The following is a 21,671-nucleotide window of genomic DNA, read 5'->3' as shown; positions in this document are numbered from 1 at the left end:
GTACTGGAGATTGAACTCAGGCCCTTATGATTGCCAGGCAAGTGCTTATTCTACTGAACCATTTCCCCAGCCCATTTCTTTTTTCTTTCTTTCTTTTTTTTTTGTGGTACCAGGGATTGAACTCAGGACCAGGGAGGAAGGTGAGAGTGAAGCTATGGGGTTAGGTTTAATGTTAATACTTCTAAAATCTTTCCTTCAAGGTGCCACTCATAACAAAGGAACATATTTAAATATCTAGGTTGGTACTTAGCAAATATTTTCAGTCAATCATTTCAAAGAGAAAGAAAATTGACTGCTCGTACATGTAACACACCCATATGTCTCTATATAGATATACAATGCATATTATAGTTAATATACTTTCATTATATTTGAACCTAGTACCCTACATGAATATGATAGTTTTAAGAGGTGGGCAATGGTTAGATTATGAGGCTTCTCCATCAGGAACATGAGCAGTGTCTTCATTAGAGAGGCTCAAGGGAGCTCTGTTCCCTCTTCCAATATGAGAAGAAATATAGAAGTTACTCAAACTGCTGGCATTTCCCTTGATCTTGGTCTTTCTAGCCTCTAGAAGAGTAAGAGACTCAATTGGATTTGCTAACAGTTGTTTATAAACTTCCCAGCTTAAATTATTTTGTTATAGCAGGTTGAATGAGCTGAGGCAATTTCTGTATCCCCAGGGTCTCTGGAGCAGTGCTTTGTTGAATAAATGAATGGAGGCAGGCACACCATTAGCCACGCACACAAATAAAACACACACATGTTAGATGAGGAACTGAAGATGCAATGAGCAGTATTTATGATGCTATTCTGATTGTGAGGGTCTCATACTGACAGTAGTTAATATCACTTGGCAAAATATGTCCTGAGGGAGAGTTTAGCGTCAAATATAGGGATAAAAATCTACATTTCAAATTAGTTTTTGCATTTAAAATGTCTACCTTTTCTGTCCTTAGAAGATGGCCATTGCTTTCCCCCTGCATGTAGTGGGTCAGAAACCCGTGTGAAGAGATGAGGTGACAGCTGGGCCGTGTCCGCCTTCACTTTTACTGGTGTTCCCATTATTAACTTTAAATGTGGTTTCTTTGGGTGAATTGTCTCAGTCACTTGTTCTTTTGTAAAGGTTGATTTAATTAAAGGAAGATAAAATAATCTCTAAATCCAATTAAACTGGAAAACACAACTCCTCAATACGTGCTGAAAGCAAAAAACAAACCAAATCAAACAATGTAAAACTGAGTAAGAGGGATTCAGTCTACCCTTCTGCATCACAACTTGCCCGCTCACCCTTGTAAAGTTCACAGACCACAGAGCCTTTCTGTCAAAGGACTGGGTGATGGAACCATGGCAATCCATAGATTAAGAAATTGTTAGCATTTCATGTGTTGGGATGTGTCTAAGTTTCTTCTAAGGAAGGGACCATTGTGATTAAAGGTGTGGTTCTGAGGATGGCACTTTTGGGGCATGGTAGATCCTGGCTAGATGAGTCAAGTTGGAAATCCTTGGACTACAGGGTCCACAAGGTGGTTGACTTGTTGAGTTCTCATGAAAGGACTGAAATAAAAACAGTAAGCGTGGCCCTGCCCCTCCTCTCTCTGCCTCTCTGCCTCTGACTTGAGATAGGATTACTCCTTCTGCAAACACCCACTAAGCCCATCTAGCATTCTTCACGAAACCCTCACCAGAACAGAGCCAGCACATGTGGCATGTCCTTACCCTCCAAAACTATGAACTAAATAACCCCTTTCTCTTTATAAAGTTAGTGGGCTCAGATATTTTGTTGTAGTAATACAAAGATGAGAAATAAAGTGTTTCCCATATTTTAGATGAAAAGTAAGTAGATTTGTCTTCAGAGTCTCCATTCCAATCCACTGATCTGGGGCTCATCCACGCAGGCTTCATTACCATTGCTTTGTAGTAAGTTTGGAATCACATAAACACAGTTGCTTCTACTTTGTCCATCTCTTTTAAGATTATTTTGGCTCTCTGAGATTCCCTCAATGCCATATGAATTTCCAAATAAGCCTATAAATTTCTATGAATAAATCATCTGGGATTCTGATAGGATTCAAAAAATCTGTGTATGAGTTTGATAAATGCATACATCTTCAAATTCATGAAATATTGTCTACTTTAAATTGTACTAAGTTTCTTTTTGTTTTGTAGATTTATAGTGCATGTTTACACCTATGCAAATTGAAATTAAAACCACAGTGAGAAGCTACTTTACGTCCATTAAAAGGGATAAAAGCAAAAATCACACAAACCAGTGCTGGTGAGGAAATTGAAACTCTGTTAAGCTGCTGGTAGGAGTATAAAATGGTTCAACTGCCTTAAAAATAGTCTGGCAGTTCCACAAATGGTTAAATATAAAGAGATCACACGTGCTAGCATTTCAATTCCTATTATATACACAAGTGAGTTGAAACCATGTGTCTACAAAGTTGCATATAAACGTGAATAGAAGGGTTATTCAAAATATCTAAAAGATAGAAATAACTCAAATGGCTACTAACTGATAAATGAATAGATAAGAATGTCATCTATCCATACAATGGAATATTATTCTGCCATAAACATTAATGGAACACTATGCATACTAAAACACTAATGAATCTTGAAAACACACTAACTAAAATAAGCCACTCACAGAAGACCCATGTTATGGGATTTTATTCATATAAAGTATTCATATCAATGGAATCTATAGAGAAAGAAAGAAGATTATTGATGTTCTGAAGGAGAAGGATGTTGGGACAAAGAGACAAGATAGCTAAAGCCACAGTGGATATTTCTGAAGTGGCAAAAGTGTTTCAAAATTTATTATGATGATGGTTGGCCTGTGAATATATTATAAAGCACTGAATTGTCTATTTTTATTTATTTTTAAATATTTTTTATGAAATACTGCATTTTGTTAAAATTTCATGCATGTTCTGTCTTGCTTTATCTTGATCTTAGCCATCCAGCAGAAAAGTATAAAAACGAAGTATAAGAAGTAAAGCCATGCTGTTATTTTGAGCTGTAGGGGACTCAGGTCAACAACTTCTGACATTGCCAGTCAAGCAGAAGACCCAATACTATTATGGACTACTGGACTCTTTTAGAATATTTTGCTGAGTTAGCACACCAATAGTATTCAAATAACAGAACTTAACAAAAAAAGGGTATACAGATGAATGTCCATTTTGTATCTGTGTATTCAAAATGGTTAGCATAGATATATAGCTACATTCTCTTAATGAATAGAGGGATTTGTTCTAATCGTGTTTGTAAATAGGCTATCATGTCTGCATCTTGTACAGCAATTAACCACTAGGAAGAATGTATGTAATGTGTTAATTATTGAAACTGTCCTACCAATTTGGTTTAAAAAAATAAAAATAAAAAAGTAAAATAAAATTTTATGCATGCATATAATGTACTTTGGTCATATCCAGCCTTCTTGATACCTTTCCTTATGTCCTTCCTTGAATTATATATTTTATATGAGTGAATTACATTATAAATGAATTACAGGTCAATAAGGTTATTTAATTTTTTAAGCTCGGTATTCTTTCATGCTGGCTGAAATACAAACATAATGATTGGATCTTGAATCACAAAGCAAACCCTTAACAGGAGGCTACGAGGATGGAGCAGTCTGAGAGCCTTACCATTTCAGTACGTCACACCAGCTCCTGACTCTACAATTTCATTACCTGAGAGAGAAATCATCATCCACCTTGTTTTTTTCTTAAATATTGCACAGACAAATTCTGATGTCATCTTCTTATATGGCACTGAACAACCTCAACAGATCCCATGAGAACAAGAGTAACAGGATAGATCTGGAGACAGAGCCCAAACAACCACAGTGATGGTCAGTGCCACTCCCCAGATGCATCTGGATCCTTATACTTTAGGTATTTGGTAGGAGGGCATTTCCTGCTACTTTGAGATTAGGAAATACTCCTAACTAGTGTCACTTTGGGCTTACATATCTAAGTGCTGTTGTGGGGTCCTCCAAGATCTCACTCTCCTTCCTGCCCACAGCAAGAAACAACACTCCATTGACCTGGCTCTCAGAGAAAACAAATGGAGCAGAATCCCCAAACAATGAGCAATAAAAGCCCCTGATGCTTTGGGATTGCTTGTTACCACAGCATAACACAACCTTTACTGATCAATAACACTACCATCAGCAAGTTAGAGTGTATTTCAAATTTTGCATTTGAACTTTAAACCTTTTGTGTTTTATAGTATCTCGGTGATGGCTTTAATATGAAAATAACACTTCTTCCTTAATTTTTGACATGAATTAAGGCTTCAAGAAAATATTTCTTGTTTATGCTGTGATTTTACATATCCCCTGAGAACATCCCTGGTGAATGCATAACCTAGTTTAACAAGTATTTTTTTTTTTTTTTTTCAGTCTGGGGGCCAAACTCTAGACTTTCAATCCCAGGTGAATCCATGTAAGGACTTTGAAAAATCATTCAAATGTGTTAAAAGATGTTTTAATTAGCATTATTTGGTACACATAGGAAAGGCCTTCCATCTCGCTAGGAATCTGTCATGCTACAAATGAGGCCACTGAGAATCCCCCAAGAACAATGATAAATGCTGCGGACAGCACTGCAGTTCTCACTCTAAGGTCTGCCAAGCTCATGCCTTTTTGTTTTTCTCGCTTTCACATCAGGCCTTGAGCTGACTAGTTTGGCTTCTCCACTTGTTACCATTCAGCTCTGTGGCCTCACCAAAGTCTCAAAAGCAATAGGCCCTACCGGACAGGAAGGGGCAGCTCTGAAACCGTGAACCTTCATTAATCTTTTTCTCTTACAAGTCAGTCATCTCAGGGATTTGTTATAGTAACAGGAAGCTGACTAATACACACAATCTTCACAGTTGGCAAGAAAGAAAATCTTTACTTTGCCAGAGTTCAGATTTCTTTTTAAGCTTCAGCTTTCTTGTCCGCAAACTGCAGTAGCAGTAGCATATACTTCAGAATGTAAAAATCAAAGGTGACCATGATAAACACTTCACATAGAGTTTGTGACACCATCATGTGCCACCTGTTAGTCACTATTCTTAATAATCTCATCTTATGTTGAAATTACCAGGTTGGCTGTAATAAGTGATAATTTAAAAAGATGTAGTAAGAGTATGTTAAACAGACACTCTCATACCCAGCTAATCAGGATAAATATTGACTCCTTTCTGGAATATACATTGGAAATGAACGCACATTTATGACCCATTCTAATTCTGTTAGAAAGCCTAAGGAAGTAGAAAAATATGCAAAATTCAATGAACAAATAATATAAATGTCTATGCTTAGGAGGTAGGTTAGGCCTATTCTGATAAATCTTGCTGAGAATATTTCAGAAGTTTTAAAACTTTTTTGATTGGACTTCCTTTAAGAAATGTATATTCTAGCTTCTTTTTCTGGGAAACACTAAATGGCCGATGACACCGGTACGTTGGAAGTGGCCGGGGCCGGGGCTGAGACCGCAGGGCTCGCAGCTGTAAGGCCAAGGACACAGAGTGGATTCCTGTCACCAAGCTTGGCCGTCTGGTCAAAGACATGAAGATCAAGTCGCTGGAGGAAATGTACCTTTTTTCCGTACCCATCAAGGAGTTGGAGATTATCGACTTTTTCCTGGGCACATCCCTCAAGGATGAAGTTCTGAAGATCATGCCTGTGCAGAAGCAAACTCGTGCTGGCCAGTGGACCAGGTTCAAGGCATTTGTCGCCATTGGGGACTACAACGGTCATGTTGGCCTGGGTGTAAAGTGTTCCAAGGAAGTAGCCACGGCCATTCGTGGGGCCATTATCCTGGCTAAGCTCTCCATTGTCCCCCTGAGGAGAGGCTACTGGGGAAACAAGATTGGCAAGCCTCACACTGTTCCCTGCAAGGTGACCAGCCACTGTGGCTCTGTGTTGGTGCATTTGATCCCTGCCCCCAGAGACACTCGCATTGTCTCAGCCCCTGTACCCAAGAAGCTGCTGCTGATGGCTGGTCTTGATGACTGCTACACCTCTGCTAGGGGCTGCACTGCTACTTTGGGCAACTTTGCTAAGGTCACCTTTGATGCCATTTCCAAGACCTACAGCTATTTGACCTGTGACCTCTGGAAAGAGACTGTGTTCACCGAGTCTCCTTATCAGGAATTCACCGACCATCTTGTGAAAACCCACACCAGAGTCTCTATCCAGAGGACTCAAGCTCCAGCAGTAGCTGCAGTTCTTACACAAGAAAAAAAAAAAAAAAGAATTAAGTCTGTAAAAAAAAAAAAGAAAGAAAGAAAGAAAAGAAAAAAAAAAAGAAATGTATATTCTAGAACCAGGGAGGTAGCTCAGTGACATAAGTGCCTGGTTAATAAGTACAAGGTCCAGCATTCGATCCTTGGTAAAAAAAAAAGAAAGAAAAGAAAGAAAGAAAGAAAGAAAGAAAGAAAGAAAGAAAGAAAGAAAGAAAGAAAAAAAAGAAAGAAAGAAAGAAAAGAAAGGTCTATTCTCCCACAGCCCTATGTATATACATGCTTAACTGCATATAATCTTTACAAAAGCTCTTACCCTCACTAATATAATAGTCTCACTAGCATAATATAATACAGTCTAATATTTTTCTATTCTATGTAATGTCATTACTTGCTGTTGTACTTATTTGCAAATATATATTTGACTCATGAAATTCATTTTCTCTTCTTTTCCTTTCTTATTTTTAGTACTGGGAGTCAAACTACTAAATTCATTTTCTAATCTGCTGATGGATCTCAGCTTATACTTAAAAAACACTGTCACATGCACACTGTACAAAAGTTGATTTTAAATATATATTCACTTAATAGGGAGGAATCCAAAATATATAGTGGGGCCTTGGCTCAGGCACTTAATTCTTTCCATGTTCAGGTGCAGAAGTCACTCATTGTTTCTCCTTGCCATTTGGTAACAATACATAAAAAGTATATCAAAGAGGGAGTAAGTCACATAATCCCACAGAGATTTCACATGTATCTCATCTAATAGAAAAATAAGTCAAAAAATAAAAATAAAATGAACAGCGAAACAATAGTCACTGGAACAGTGAGATTAGGAATTAAAATATCTTCTTTGTGGGGGTGTATGACACTGGAGATTGAACTCAGGACATCTACACTAAACTACATTCCCTGCCCTTCTTAAATTTTTAAAAATTATTTTGAGACAGGGTCTCACTTAGTCATTAAGTTGCTCAGGTTGGACTTAAACTTGCAATCTTCCCACCTCAACCTTCAGATTTCTGAGTTTATAGGTATACTCACCATGCCTAGCTAATTGTCTTTTGATTTATCTCTACTTTCTAGCTTTTCTACAAAAGGCATATATTGCTGAATATTTAAAAACTGGAGGTAAATCACTGGTGCAGAATTTTTTAAATTGTATTTGGTACAAGGTCTCACTACATAGCTTGGACTTGTAGTGATCCTCCTGTTTTCAGCCTCCCCAGAGCTGGGATTACAGGCATGCCCCACCACACCCAGTCTTAGTGCAGAATTTTTAAAGCTAAGAACCTCAAAAGATATCCTAGACAAAATTTGTCATGGACATCAGCTGAGCATCATTGTTGGATGAGTTCTGATAGAAGAGCTAAGTTACAGAGGCAAGCTGTCACAATGTCACCATTATTCTGATCCTGACCAGTTTTTCTGGGAAGATATCACTTGTTCTTCATCCTGCTGCCCTAACCACTTGTCTCAAGCAGTTTGTCTTGACCCACAGTCCCAGAGTCTAGCACCTCCTCCTCCGCAGCAAAGTCTGGGACTCTTCAGGGTGTCACAGTCCTGGAGAAGCTCATGTTCAAGAAAGGTACGTGGTCAGTAGAAACGTTAATGAGCAAATGCTATGGGTATAAATTAGTGCAGATAATAAAAGAGAACACTGGGACAGAGAGCAGGATGGGTACCTTAGTGCTTGGATGGTCAGGAAGAGCTTTTGGGCAGAGGTTGCATTCTGTGTGCAATCCTGGGTGCAGATAGAAAGCCAGCCTTGACCAAGAACATTTTGCAAGAGGCCCTGCAGGTACAAAAGCCTTAGAGGAGAAAAAGTTTGCTTTGCTCTGGATCAAGAGGTGAATGAATATGTCTAGAGTATGATTGAGTCTATATGTGGGAGCACCAGATGGCAGCCAGGTGGCCTGGGCCACATAACATAATCCCTGGTGGCCTTGCTGAGAGATTTTGGACTTTTTCTTAAGTCCAGGTATTTCCCATGTGGTAAGGATCGAAGGAACAATCACACACAGCAGCGCCCCTAGCATACACACAGGGTTGGTCCCAACAAGCTGGTATCTATTGATAATGTCCCTAGATGGGGGATGCCAGCAGGTTTCTATAAGCGAGTAGCAACCGGTGCTTGTGAAGCAGCCTGATAAGCAGAGACCCTACACATCAGGCACTGGTAGTCTAACAAAAATTCCTAAATTCTATAAGGTAATTCTAGAGTGAATGCATTGTTCTTCCCAGCTAATGAATAAGCCTTACACTCTCAAACCCATTTAAGGGCACAATCCGTCTATACTTACAGCTGCTGTTTTCCATAGCCATAAATTATGAGCCCAGACTTTAATCCTAGGTAACTGCTTATTTCTTTCCTTTGCTGCTTTCTACGCCTACTTCTTCCCTTGGACTCCCCACCAAAGTCAATAGGGATGATGGCTTTGAAACCTGGCCTTCGTGAGCATCAGCCGCCCACTGCCGAGTGATGTGCAGGGCCTGGGAACTGGTCCCAGAACCAGGGAACATGAACCTCGTTCTGGGCAGGTGGCCTCCTTGGCCAGGTTTGCAGAGGCGACGTGAGATGCTAGGCTGTCACAGTTGGGGCTGCAGACTGGCCAGGTAGGACTGGGAAGCTGATGTGGTCAGCAGAAAGAGTCCCTTCACTTCTGAGTGGAGGTCACTTCTGGGTTTAAAAACATGCCCGTCACCATGTCTGTGGCTTCTGACCACAAGTGAAAGATGGCTGGAGGGATTTAAAAATTGAATGTTTGTCTCCATTCCTTAAAGCCTTATACGCTTCAAACTGAACATGTGTATCTTAACCTTCTAAGCTCCCTTGATGGGTTTCTGTTACTGGCAAATATGAGAACAAACACAAACATGATAACTTTCATGTCTGTTTGTGGCTGTTGCTGCCCTCCATGCCTGGTCCTACAGGAATTAACATGATATCCTCTCAACATTTCTAACATGATTATACCTACTATCCTCATTAATATTAAATAACATAAATATTATTAGTATTAGGTATTAAATTGTAATTATGAAACTGTACCCCACAGGGCTGGGTACCTGCCCCATGGTCACATAGCATCTCAGTCACTTTCCTTGACACTAAGACATAGAACCCAACACCTGTAGCTCAGAGGAAGAAAGGCTTATTTTGGCTCACAGTTTCAGCACACAGCAGGCTCAAAAGCAGAAACAGCATGGCGGAAGAGCTGCTGCAGACGAAAAGTTACTTATACCACGGTGGCCAGAGAGCAGAGAGGGAAGGGGTGTACCCTGCTAGCTCACACACCCAGTGACTGACCTCTAGCTAGGATGCCCCACCTAATAGCAAGTCAGCAAGAGGGTCCCTGGCATCCAGTCACCTTCCCAGAGCCCCAGCTCTGAGCACGTAAAACCCATGGAGAACAGAGCTAGCATCCAGCACACCACGATTCCCGTGCGGGTCCATGAGGATATAGAACCCCTACTGTCCCAGTGCATAGGACTGCTCTTGGCTTGGAAAGGTGGAGACTGAGGGCTTCAGAGATCACTGTACAGGCCAGGGCCTCAGCTTAAGATTTGTGGGCCCAGCCTCTCAAACTGGGGAGATGGCAGGGCTGGGAGGGAGGCAGGGAGGGGAGGCATCACACAGCCCGGTGCTCATACCCCCCTCCCACCAACAACCAATCAATACAGACTTACATTTTATGAGACAAGGAGTTAACTTGTTCAATTATGGGAGAGACAGCTCTATTCTTTCGTAACAAGTAATCTGAGTAGGGAAATCGATCCTGAGAGGCCCCATGCGCGCTGGCTAATTTTATATTATCCTCAGCCAATGGGTGAGGGCAGAGTAATAGAGTTGTTGTTACAGTCCATGATGGGGGCGGGGATCAACAGCAGGACAATCTAAGCTCAGCCTTGCAGCTGCAGCAGGGAGCAGAGTGGGGGACACCGGATGCGGGGAGCGCCCTTCCTTATTTTTAATCCTGGCCCAAGCATGCTGGCTCCTGCCACAGCCCCCGAGACAGACACTGTCCTCAGTTCTGAGGCCCTGGGATTCCCACTACCCGAGCCCATGGCCCCCAACAGCTAGACATCCCCCGTGGATGGAACCAGAGAAAGGCAAAGCCCTGTCATCATCATCACAAGGGGGCCTTGTGATCACCACATTCTCCCTGCTGTCCTTTGCAAGCGACTTTTGGACAGGGCCCAGGATTAGGCTGGCAGCAAATCACCCTTGGCATCTTGATGGCCCAAACACTAATTCTTGTTTTTCTTGCTCAATACGGGGCTGAGAGATAGACAGGCTGCCACTGTTCTCTGTGTTCAGGACCCAAGAGATGCCTTCCCGGCTCCCCCAGGCTCCTGGCTGAAACTTCATATTCCTTGGGCTGAACCCCCGCATCTGGGTTGTTCCAAGTTCCTCCCCATTATAGAAGCAATGTGTGCTGATCCAGCATTTTCTAATCCTGTCTTGTTTGTACCTCTGTCAGCACTGTGGAAGAGGCTGTACTCATGAGGTGAGTGGCTGGTGGCAGCTCTTTGTCTGGCTGATCAAGTTCAGCACAGACTGTTGACCTCGCTTGTAATATTATTTACAAGCTGTCTTGCAGGAACCACGTAGTAGGAATCACATGTGCATTGTTTCCTCAGCCCTCCCTGGTATTATTACTCAGCTGTTATTCCAAATTGCAAAGGAGTCAACTGAGGCTCAGAGAAAAAGCAATGTGCTCAGGACACAGAGAGGCGATAAAGGTCACAGCCGGGATTTGAACTTGGCCTCTCTGGTGGGTCTCTTATACTTACAAGTTAACTCTAGGCTCGCAGGAACAATATCCTTTTGCGGAAAACCTCTGTCTTCCCGTAACTAGCCTAGCATAATTATAGAAAAATAGTTTTGAAAAACTTAAATCAGCCTGCTTTTCTATGTGTGCCCTCCCTCTGAAAATAATCTTTCTGCAGTCATCTTGACTCCAGGAGGAAAGGACAAAAGATGTTCTCTGGAAAGGGACAGATATGGGGAATCCTCATACACAGGACAGAAAGGAACAGTAGTCCTTCCCACCTGCAAAATATGATTGGCCAAAAGAAAACAGGTATGACACTCATGGCCATGTGTGTTGAGGGCTGATTGCATCAGATACTTTGTGCATTAAATACGAGGAAATATCTTTATATATGTACTAAAGTTCTACATGCTTTATACATGTTAATTTAGTTCTTAAAACAAACTCTGGAATAGTACAATTTTTATCCTATTTTATATATGAGAACACTGAACCAATAGAAGGGTAAGGATATCCAGTGCTACTCTCTACAATGCTATTGCAGGCTGGAAGGCAATACAATATGTGTAGATTCTTCCTTCTGGATTAAAATCCCAGGGTTCCAGGTGTTGTCTTAGGAGAAATTGTAGGGGTCGGTGCTCTAGTTCCCAATTGGAGGCTAGTGATCATAGGTCACAAACAAGAGTGGTCCTGTTCCAATGGGGATGATTGTAAGAGAATCAAACTGAAGGTGTCATGGTTAGCAGGAAAGAGGCCTGTGTTAGCAAGCAGAAACCTCTAGTCTCCCACTCCTTCTTGTAGGGATTCATCGTTTCCAGTGGGGACATGGAACCTGGCCAATAGATGTTGCTATGAGCTGAACTGTGTCCTCACAAAGTTCATACGTTGAAGTCCTAGCCACCTAAATTTTGGAATGTGATTAGATCTACAGACAGTGTCTTTGAGGAGGAGATTAGTTAAAGTGAGGCTGTCTGGGTGAGCCCTAATCCAGTAAGTCTACTGTCCTTATAAGAGACATAGTACTCACAGGGTAGACCCAGTTGACATGCAGATGATCACTGGCAGGCTGAGGACAAAGGTCTTGGGAGAAACCAAACAAGCCCACATGCTGATCTCTGACATCTAGCCTCTACGTGGAGGAAATGTACTTCTGCTATCAAAGCTCAACAACAGTGGCAGGTGAACAAGGCTAAGGAGCAGGTGGAGCCCTCAGACAGCCTCATGTTGAACTGGGTAAGTCTGGGCCAAGATGGGGATGTGGGGGCTGGGGAGATAGCTTTTTGGTCCAAGCACCTGTCTGACAAGTGCAAGAACCTGGGTTCAATCCTTGGTACTGTGTGCTATGCTGGTCCCCAGAACCCCATGGTGGCATACACCTATAATCCCAGCACTGGGGAGGCTGAGGCAGGAGAATCACTATGAGTCTGAACTGCGTAGCAAGATCCTGTATCAAATAAATTAAGACATTGTTTTTTTAAATGGGGATGTGGCTGAGACTTAGGATTCTGCAGCATGAGCAGTCAGTAAGGTTGGCTGGGCGGAGAGGAGGGGAGGCCTCTGGGCCCTTCTGAAAAGTCTCATGGACACCATGGGAGGGGAAATGCAGTTTCCTCAGGGGCAGGAGGTAGTGCTCAGCAGGTGGATGGCTATAAATGGGTGGCAATACTTTAAATAACAGCACACATGAAACAGCTGATGCCTGTGCTACAGACCAAAAGTTAACAAACTATGGCCCATGGGCCAAATTCAGCCTGCCTTTCTTTGTAAATAAAGTTTTATTGGAACATAAACATGCCCACTTATTTGCACATTGTTTATGTCTGCTTTCATACAACACTTACTTTGAGTAGTTGCTTTAGTAACCGAGACAATGGAGCTCCAAAGCCTGAAATATCAACTGTCTAGTTCTTTATAGTAAATATAGGCTGACCCCTGAGTTAGAATCCTCCTCGGTGGAAGAGGATTGGTGCTAGCTGGATTTTCATGGAGAGCTGGACAGTATTGCAGACAATTTCATTCTTTTGTTATTTAGTCCACAACATTTTCCCAAGGGATCCCATGTGCCAAGAGCTGTGTTAAGTACCGATGATGTATTAATGAATGAAGAAGTCGCTATTCTTTCGCCATGGCACTTGAAGTCTAGCAGGGACCTTGATGTTCCACAAAGGATGACACAGATGCACCATGCTAACCTGAGATAAATTTTGTGCCAGAAAATTCAGGAGCTCTGGAGAACATCTGAAGGCTTCCCCAAAAGCAAACCCTGAACTAAGACTTCAAAGGTAAATAGTTTATTGGGGAGATAGTCTTGGGAAGTGTCAATAGAGAGTAAGGCAGGGAAAAGAAAGTCCTCATAGAGTTTTGTCTCAGTTACTTCTCACTTGTTGCTGGGACAAAGTACCTGACACCCCAAATTGATGAAGGAAAGGTTTATTTAACTCACAATTAGTGGAGGTTTCAGTCCATATTTAATTGGCTCCAAGACAGACTGTCCCATGGCAGAGGGCAGTAGTTTATGGTGGTGGAAAATAACAAATACAAAGGGAGAAGCAGCAGCTGTGGTATCTAGCAAACCTCTCTCCCTTCCTTCCATACTGTCTGTGAAGACCTATGCTCCTCTGAGGAAGTGGCACATAGAATCCTTCCTCAACTCCCTTTTGTATCCTTTTTGCTTTGAGTCACTCTAGGGTGGGACCTCCACACCCTAGAGGGGCCTCCATATCCTAAGGTGTGAAGTGGCTGAGCCAAACCAGCCATGCTTCCAACTTCTCAAGTTGACACAGTGTATCCACCACACGTATGTAACTCCATGGGTGGTCTTGTGACCCTCTGATAACCTTGGTGATACCATGGAGAATGTCCCACAGATATTCAACCCAAAACAAAGAAATCTGGAGTGTCAACTCCTCATGTGTCATTGGTTGTGAGTCACTTTTTCAGTGTGATCTGGAACAATTACCAGGACAGAGACTTGGGGGAAAGGGTGGCATTTGGAATGCTTTGAGGCCCAGATGAAGAATAGAAGTGAGTTAATTGAAGACAGTCTTGGGGAAGAAGGCTGTGCCACTCCCTAGGTTTTCAGGGATCCCTGACTACAGCCAAAGTTGAGTGACAAAGTATGATCAGCTGTCTGGTTAGAGGAGACAAGTGTATCCTGGCCATTATTCTGTTTCCAGGGCCAGTGTCCATGCCTAGCACATAGTAGGTCCACAGTAGATGGAAGGTGGAGGTCCTTCAAAGCATCTGTGGGACACAAGAGCTTGGGAATAGCCTTCTTTCCTCTAGCACTTGCTGCAGACTGAGGTCCTGCCTACACAGAGAACAGAAAAGAGGGAGTGCTTGGGCTCAGGAAGGTCTTGGAGAAAGAGGCCATGATCTAGGCATGGGCCTTTGTCTGACCAGTGACTGTCTCTCTGTGTTAGGGCAGCTGTTCTCAAAGTGAGGTCAGTTGCATTTCTGGGAGTTCCTAATTTTTTTATACTTTTTCCAAAAAATACTTGCTTTTTGTACTGTCCTTCTCTGATGATTATACAGACAGATTTCCCAGAGGCTATGGGATGTGAGATGTCACAACAGATTTATACAGGAGGAAATGAGAATCCAGCTGTTCCCTGACAAGCCAGACAATAAAAGATGGGCAGGGATGCAAACCAAGGCCACACCTCACTATCAGTGCTTAGCCATGTAAATATGTAGTGGGTTCTTTATTATAATCTTAAATTAGTAAAATTCTTAAAAATTTCTAACGTGGTTAATATCAATAACTGCAACTTACCTAAACTAAGGGTTCCTCAGTAATAATCAATTTTAAAAGGTTAATCTCCAGCACAACAAAAGTGAAAGAGTGCTAAGTCCAAAAAGTTTGAGAACAGTCAATTTCAGGAACCCCAGTGAGGCAGAAGTCACACCCACTGCAGAAGGTAAGACAGTCCACAAGCCCTGCCCAACTGCTTGCAAATGGGATGATCCTGTAAGAGTTAGGCCCTAATGGATGCTCCTCAGTTGGTCCTCAGATGAGATGCTATTTAGACAAAAAATTATTTTTCCTTCTTTCAAATGGTTACTCAACACCACAGTTTGACATGAAGTATGTGTGTGGTTTTCATCACACACCCTGCAGTCAGTTTTCCACTTTACCCAGATGGGTCTCCCCTGAACTCATTCTGATGCTGTTCACCTACAGACAGAGTTGAATCCCACAAGCTAAAGTCTCAGTCTCCAACTGCTCCTAACTTCAGGTGCTAATTGCTAGTCCCATGCTTCTGACTGACTGACCATCAATTGAAAGTTGCCCACCTTATGTTCAACTATGTGCTGGGACTCACAGAAATCAGGAGAACACTTTACTTCTGTTTACCCATTTATACTAAAGGCTTTCACAAAGAGGATAGGTAAACAGCTAAATGGAAGAGATGGGTCTGGTGAGACAAGTAGGAAGGTGTCTATGCCCTTTGCAGGTGCCACCTTCCAGGCAACTCCATATGCTTAGCTACCCAGAAGCTTCTGGAAATCAGCCCTTCTTAGGTTGGGTGGGTGGGGGTGAAAGTCTCAACCTTCAGTGATGCAGTGACCTTTCTGATGACAGCCTCTACTCTGAAGCCACCAATCAACTCATTGTTATTCCACAAAAAAACCTACATGTGTCTCCCTGGAGATTCCAAGGGTTTTAGGAGCTGAAGACCAAAGGTATGTGTGTGTGTGCCTCTGTCTTACAGAGTGTCACAGGATCTGACGCTCCCACCTAGGGCACACAACAGTGAGGCGATGATCTCACAACGGAAGCTGTATTCTTAGCAAAGTTCAGCAGAGACTATGGGGATGCAGTGCAGCCTCAGTTCTAGTGGCTCCTTTCTACACTAGGGTTGTGGTCCCATTCAATCTTGTCCAGGCAACTGCCTGGTCTCTATGCTCTTGCCATATGTAAACCTCAGGCAATGACCAGGCTGCCTGGCAATATGATACGACCGTAGAAACCTGCTTCTTGGCCTCGTTAGGCCTTGGTGGAAATAATAAAATAATCATCTCACAGCATCACTGTAAATACTGTAAAGAAGAAAGGAAACAATGCACATGAGGTGCTCAAGCCTGGCACATGATAACAGCACAAAAAAGTCAGCGGGCTTGAAGATGGGACTATTGATGATGATGACAAAGAGCATGATGGTAATTGTTAGCAGGATTGTTTTCGGTTACTACTTTGGTGCTTCATTGTGGAATCGTGCAGCACTGATCTTGGTGCTCCATGTAGAAATATAAATGACACATTCTGATAATTCCTCTACTTAAATTAGTCCAGGCTGGTTTCTGTTGCCTACCACTGACAATGGGGTTGATCCTGTGGAAAGGTCAGACTCTGTCGTACTCAGCTGGCCATGAGGGAAGGACCAGTGTTTACCACATATTATGCATACTATTCACACTATGTTCTTGTAGTGACTCACATTATTACTTAAATGAATTTGCACTACAGGGCTTGATTTGCTAGCTCTTAGTTTTTTCCCTGGCTCATGTTTAAGACTATGCACAATTATTCAGTAAAAATTCTTTTTGTCTCCACAAGCCCTGCAATCCCTTCCCATACCATGTATTCTATAATTGGGGAAAATCTGCACTAATGTGCATAGCTTTCTAAGCAGGGCAGCTGAGCAGGACAAATGTGTGTCATGATTTTGTTTTGGAATCATTTTATTTCTTCTTCCAAAATGCAAGGGTGCTTTTCCATGGGCAATTGGAAAATGAAATAAAACAGTATTCTGGCCTTGAACCCTGATACCAAGAGAGGCTTCAGTAGGAGTTTCCTTCCTTCTACCCCAAAGGACAACAATTTTCCAGGTGACTGTTGCCTAAATCTTGTCCCTCACGTCATGGTTCCAGCTGCAAAGCTATAAAGAGAAAGGCCAGATGATCCAGAGAGGAGGAGCTGAGGAAGAGGATGGAGGGTAGTGAAGAGTAGCAGGAGGAGAGGAAAGAGGAAGAGGAGGAGAAGGTGAGGGGAAAGGGAGTCAGAGGTGAGGGAAGAGGGGAAAGAAGAGGAGGAGAGGGAAGAGAGAGAAGAGGGCAGGAAGAAGAGGACAGAGAGGAAAACAGAAAAAAAGGAAGCAGGAAGAAGAGGAGAGGAGGCAAGAAAAGGGAGAGGAGGAGGAGCCCAGGAAAAGAGTAGAGGGTTTGTTCTCAGCCTCGGGCTCCCAGCACCCCAACAACCTTTTCTCCTTTTTCTGCCCAGTGTCTACTCAGACTTTGGCTTCCTTTCCAGAGATGCCCTGTGGTTCACATTTAATTACTTCATAAAATCCTGGAAAGTAGAAGAGGAAGAGTTAAATGTTCTCCTAAAAGGAGGAAGCTGCCGCTAATCCCAATTAGGAGGAAGTCCCAGGCTATTGAAATGCTACGATCCAATTACATCAGGTAAAATGAATTACTCCTTTAATGCTGACTTATTATGAAGACACCTTCTTATTGCTCTCATTAATAATCTTTAGACATCATTTTAGCGTATATTGGCTGCAATAACATTTCTATTAGCATCATGGTGGAGCAGGGCTGACAATTAAAATAAAAAATAAATCAACCCAAGGAGCGAACAAACGTAATTATAGTTCAGAAAGAGCTTTTATGTGTATTTGATTAGTCAGTGGAACAGAGCCTCCCTTCTTGCCTGGAGTTTGTGTCAGCTTGATCCATGCAAATTCCTGGGCTTGGCGAGAAAATAAGGGGTGTGGGCTGGGGGGACGTGAAAGAGGTAAGTGTTCCAATTCCAGGCCCTGTCACCAGTGTGTCCCTGAGTACACACTTTCCTTTCCCTGAGTCTCAGTTTCCCCATTTCTGAAACTGGAATTTTGAACTTGTGTGATTTATAGACTGCATCTATTGTAACCTAGAGTTCTCTACAAAAATGTCCTGCTCAGGAAGATTAGAGATCTTCATACTGATTCTGGGTGGCAAAAGCCTAAGAGAAGGAGACAAATACCTGAGGCTTGTCCCTTCCTGAACAGAGTTTCCACCTGCGGGCAGAGGCTGCAGTTTTTTTTTTTAACCACATCGGGAGGCAGGCTGCACTCCCAGCAGGAGTAGGTAGTGGACAGGACTTGCCAAACATCCTGCACAGCACAGCCCTACAGAAACAGAAGACATGGGTTGCTTACACCCTAAGAGGAACCTATTTTTCTTTCTTCCATGACTGCTTCTTCAATGACTGCCGCAAACACCTTGTAGCCACGCATGGAGACATCAGAGGCCCAAGGCTGCTCCAAGAAACATGCTTTGGCTGCAACAAGCTTCGATCTTCAGTCCCTCAAAGATGACTCCACCCTGCAGCCTCTCTGTGCCACTGCTCCTCTGTGGCCATCCTCAGCTGTGTTGCAAGGAGCCTCTTTTTTTAAAAATAATTTTATTGAGAAACAAATAGCAATGAGACAGTTTCAAAACTGATTAGTAGAACAGTTACAATACTTAGTGTATTGCATATTGTTGTCTTAGTGGTTATTCATTGTATAAGATGCAGAAATGATATCCTGTCCACAAACACTATTAGAACAAATCTTTTTATTCATTGAATTAAGAGAATGTAGCTGTATATCTATCCTAACTATTTTGAATATACAGATACAAAATGATTGTTCTTTTTCTTTTTTTTCCCCAGAACCAGGGATTGAACTCAGGCCCTTGCATTTGCCAGGCATGTGCTTATCCTACTGAGCTATCTCCTCGGCCCCATGGTTGATCATTTGTATCCATTTTTTTTGTTTAGTTTTGTCAGAGAAGGGTATTCCATTGTCATTTAAATATTGTAGATGCATGAATTAAAAAATATTCCAATATCGCACAGTAGTCCATAATAGTAGTGGGTTTTCTGTAAGACTAGCACTGTCAGAAGTTGTTGACTTGAGCCTTTTACAGCTCAGCATATTAATATGGCTTTACTTTTTATACTTCATTTTTACTTTTTTTATACTTCATTTATACTTTTCTGCTGGGTGGTTAAGAACCAAGATAAAGCAAGACCTATATAAAAAGAAATGTAACTTTTGTATCTGATAAGGTCAGTCAAATCCCCTGAGGATTTATCCTGAAACCCTGTACTGCAGTTTGTAGATCCTTGGTGAGTGTCAGCCATGTGGATGAGTCAGGGTCATTGCTTGACCAATTTGCTGCCTGTAAAAGCCTGAGAGAATGTTTTCTCTCCATGTGACTCTCCTTAGGCACACTCTACATCATTGATCACTTTCCTCTTTGGCCCCATAATCTCCTTGATCAGAAAACTTGGGACACAACTGAGTTACATGATGTTACAGTACAGGTTCTCCTACCTTACCCAGACTAAGCAGAAGCCTGACATTGCATGTGCCAGCGTTTGCCTTTCTCTGCAGCAAGGCAATTTCCTTGCACCTTCTGTGGGTCAGGCTATGCATGATGCCCCTTGTGCTACAGCATCAACCTGCATAGAGCTTATTTGGGATCATGTATTTGTACATATTTATGATTCCTATCCTGAGGAAGTGAACTAAGCTGGGAACACTAAGAGCTGGTAACACTGAATGCTGCTGGCACACAAAAGCTTCTGCCGGCCAGGAGCTGGCACTGGTAACACTGAGGGAGGTCAGTAGCCAATAACTGAAGTGACTATCAGAGACCTATTCCAGGACAGGTGCCAGGTATCATGGTCCCCTGCAGGGAATCACCAATCTCCTGCCCTGAGTTACCACAGGGAAGAAAAAGAAAAAAGGACAAGAATTTAGAGAAAACAGGCTCTGGGACCATCAGTGTTCTCTGGAAACAAAGCCCCAGAATCTCCAGCTCACCATCATTTTATTTAGTGAGAACAGGGAGAGGGCCACAGTGCTTTTCCTGGAACAGTGTAAAAGTAGTGGTTGGACAGGGCAAAGTTTAATGTCATAAAGGACATAGTTAAGATTCATCCCCACACCGAGTATTAATTTTCCCAGCATTATCCTCAGCACGCTTCATCCTGCTCTCTGAGCCTCATGGACAGAGAGGAAGCGGGCTTTCTGCATTCCAAAACCAGCCCACAAAGCAGAGTAGGAGGGTAGATTCTATGTTAGTTTATAAATTTGGTCCCAACAAGGGAGGAGGAACTGCCAGAAGCTACTGTCTTCCATTGATAGAGGAATGCCCAAGGCCTGTCAGCAGCTGCTATCTTCAGCTGCCAAGAACCAGGCAGGCAGAGGCCATTAACACTGAGCTGATAGCCACTGGCATTCAAAGCTCCAGGCTGCAAACGCTAAAAGAGCTACACTTTGCCCATTCATGATTTCCATCTGAATTGAGTAAAACAATGTTCCACAGACTGTTAACACCACCAAAGGGAATAATCTACCTACATGTGTCAACAGGGCTGAGATTCAAACCCTTTGTGGACTTTGGACAACTGGAGTCTAACTTCCAGGGAAGATGTAACATGCCAGGCCTCCTCAGTCTCCTTGATGAGATGTTCTCCTTTGCCAAACACAAATGGAAACACAGGAAATGATTCAAGTTTAAGTGAAACATAATAACTATGAATATAGATTCTCAAATAATTATATAATAGAAATATCATGTATCACAACATACAGATTGACCTGGGTCTATGAGCACCTTCACTCTACCTCCTACTCATACATTGACTCCATTCCCAGAAATTGTATGTATAATATACATATTATATATACACATACATGCCTCATATATGAATACATAGCCTTATATCTATAAATACAGAATATCAATTATCTATCATATATCATTCATATACAAATACATGGTTGTGTGCTGCATAGTTATATTTTAATCAGTGATGAACTGCCAAGAATTTGCAAATTGAGCTTACTAGAGGGAATCTAAATATTCTTGGTACTCAGCAATACTTAAAACAAGACTGGGCAGGGCATGGTGGTACATGCTTGTAATCCCAACACTCAGAAGACTGAGGCAGGAGGATTGCTGAGAATTTGCAGCCAGCCTGGGTTACATAGTTAGTTCAGGGCCAGCTTGAACTGTATAGTGAGATCATGTCTCAAAAACAACAGGACAAAACAAAAAAGACCAGACTCGATATGAGACTAAAACAAAATTTGTTACTGTTACCCAACATTTCTAACTTTAAATGGGCAAGGCGACTGTCATATGAGGTCCGTGGAATAAGTCTGTTCAAAGAAATTTCCTGATTGAATGTTAAAAATTAAGTACCACTTTTACTTCGTCTACATTTTCTATTCTTTAAAACTTACTGCACACATAACAATTTAAAACAACACCTGGTTATTATCTCAGATTCTTGAGCTCAGAAGTCTGGATACAACAGAGCTGAGCTCTGTGCTCAGGGTTTCTCTGGCTGAAATCATGGTGGTGGCCCTGGCTGAGGCCTTATCTATTCAGGTTGTTCTTCCAAACTCATACAATGGTTGCCAGCATTCAGGACCTGGCAGTCCTAAGACTGAAGTTTGTATTTTCTTGTTGGTTGTCAGCCAAAGGTTGCTTTCAGATCCAGGAGGGCCCCAGGTTCCAGCCACCTGGTGCCCCCACAAGCAGCTCATAGAGTGGCTGTTTGCTCTCAGGCAGGCCTGCTGCTGCCTCCTGTGTCCTTTAAGGAACTGCCATGGTAGGTCAGGCCAACTCAGCATGGTCTCACTTTTCACTCTGAGTTGGCAA

The 21,671-nt window shown here is 42.3% G+C and overlaps 1 pseudogene; it reads left to right on the top strand.

The window, feature by feature from the left end:
- Nucleotides 1–11,867, top strand: part of LOC105742939 — a 55,657-nt pseudogene extending 43,790 nt beyond the window's left edge.
- Nucleotides 11,868–21,671: the final 9,804 nt, after the last annotated feature.

This window comes from Octodon degus, unplaced genomic scaffold, assembly GCF_000260255.1.
Source record: "Octodon degus isolate 3935 unplaced genomic scaffold, OctDeg1.0 scaffold00085, whole genome shotgun sequence".
In the NCBI taxonomy this organism is placed as follows: Eukaryota; Metazoa; Chordata; class Mammalia; order Rodentia; family Octodontidae; genus Octodon; species Octodon degus.
Note: the sequence above shows the minus strand (reverse complement) of the source record. Positions and strands in the feature narration are given on the sequence as shown.